This window comes from Gracilinanus agilis, chromosome 1, assembly GCF_016433145.1.
Source record: "Gracilinanus agilis isolate LMUSP501 chromosome 1, AgileGrace, whole genome shotgun sequence".
NCBI lineage: Eukaryota > Metazoa > Chordata > Mammalia > Didelphimorphia > Didelphidae > Gracilinanus > Gracilinanus agilis.
The window spans coordinates 83294276-83296011 of record NC_058130.1 but is presented as its reverse complement, the minus strand read 5'-3'; the positions used below and the strand labels follow the sequence as shown (position 1 = coordinate 83296011).

Below are 1736 nucleotides of genomic sequence, written 5' to 3'. Positions count from 1 at the left end.
ACAATGGTTATAGTGCTGGGTTTGGAGTCAGGAAGATGGGAATTTAATTTCTTACTAGCTTACAGGCACTTACTAGCTGTGTGAACTTGAGCAACCTCTGTCTCAGTTTCTTCAACTTAAAAATGTGGATAATAACAGCACCTACCTCAGAGTTCTTGTGAGGATCAAATAAGATAATTTTTGTAAAGTGTTTAGCACATTGTATGACAAATATTAGTTGTTTAATAATTACTTATTTCCTTTCCCTTCCCCATTTGTGATCTCCCAGGATTCTAGAGATGGAAAGAACTAAAGATTTTCTGTGGCAAAGGTGACTAGAGAGTTAGACCTGGAGTCATAAAGACCTGGAGTCATAAAAATCCTACATTAGCTACTTACTAGCTTACACAACTAGATCAGGTCCTTGTCATCTTTTATCTAAATTATCTAAATTATCTAAAGTAAGACCAGTAGCTTACTAATTGGTCTCATTCTGAATTCTCTTCCCTTTCCAATCTATCTTTCACTCAGCTGCTTTTTAAAATTTTTTGTTTTTCTAAAGTACAGGTCTGATCATGACAATCCCTTACTTAGTAAGCTCTAATGACTGTCAGGATCAATAATTAGGATCAAAATAGCTTCTCTGCCTTTTGGCTAAGATCAAGTTTAGTAAATAGGATCAAAATATTATTTAGTCTATATCTCAACCTTAAAAATTTTTTTTTGGTTGTTTTGGTTGTGCCCTACTCTTCATGATCCTATTTTGAGTTTTCTTGGCCAAGATACTGGAGTGGTTTGCCATTTCCTTCTCCAGCTCATTTTATAGATGAGGTTCCTGAAACAAACTGAGTTAAATGATTTGCCTAGGAGATAGGATTTGAACTCATGAAGATAAACATTCCTTATTCCAAGTTCAATGCTTTCTTTATTCAGTATACTACCTAATTACTCCTTTTTAAATTTCTATACATTTTATAATGCGCATAGTTATTAGTAGAGTGTACATATCTATAACTTTTAATAAATAATAACCCACATAATGGGGGTGTATGCTCAAATAAGCTTTATTGATGGGATATATATTTAAAATTTGGATATATATTTGGATAATATGTATTAAAAATTTGGTATTAACAGCTGCTAAATTACACATCATCCATTTCTTTCACCTTCTTAAAATTAGTATTGTTTTTCTATTATACTTTTTGAATGTCATTAAATGGGAAAAATATTATTCATGATGAAGTCCTGCATTTAGTTGATTATTTTCTCAAATATTCAGGCCCCCCAGACATCTTCTTAAGTGGACAAGATCCCAAACTCCTATTGTTTCCCAGTCTAGTCTTTCTTTTTTAAAAATTTAAATTGAATTAGATTTAACTTTTCAGTCTAGTTTTTCAATGTGGAGTGCAGTGACAAAGAAGATTCAGGTGATCAGCCAAAGGCTGAAACAGGAATTTTACCTTGTGAATAAGGTAAAGTGACTATCATTATATAAAGAGACTAGGGACTAATGCTCTTTGAGAGAGTATGAGCTACTTGTGGGTTTATTTTGAGAATTGGATTAAAAAAATTATTATTAGAAATCCTTTCAGGGGATTAGAAGTTCAGGAAGGATAGAAAGGCTTTATTTTAATTTGGCCTTTAGGATAGCCTTCCATGAGTGCATTCTGTCATTTCCCAATTACTAAAAATTCAGGTTATATGCCAGGAAACAATGGTAGGAAAGACTTCCAACTGAGACTGACCTTTCTGCT

General features: G+C 32.8%; 1 pseudogene; it reads left to right on the top strand.

The window, feature by feature from the left end:
- Positions 1-613: 613 nt before the first annotated feature.
- Positions 614-741, top strand: LOC123232854 (annotated as a pseudogene).
- Positions 742-1736: the final 995 nt, after the last annotated feature.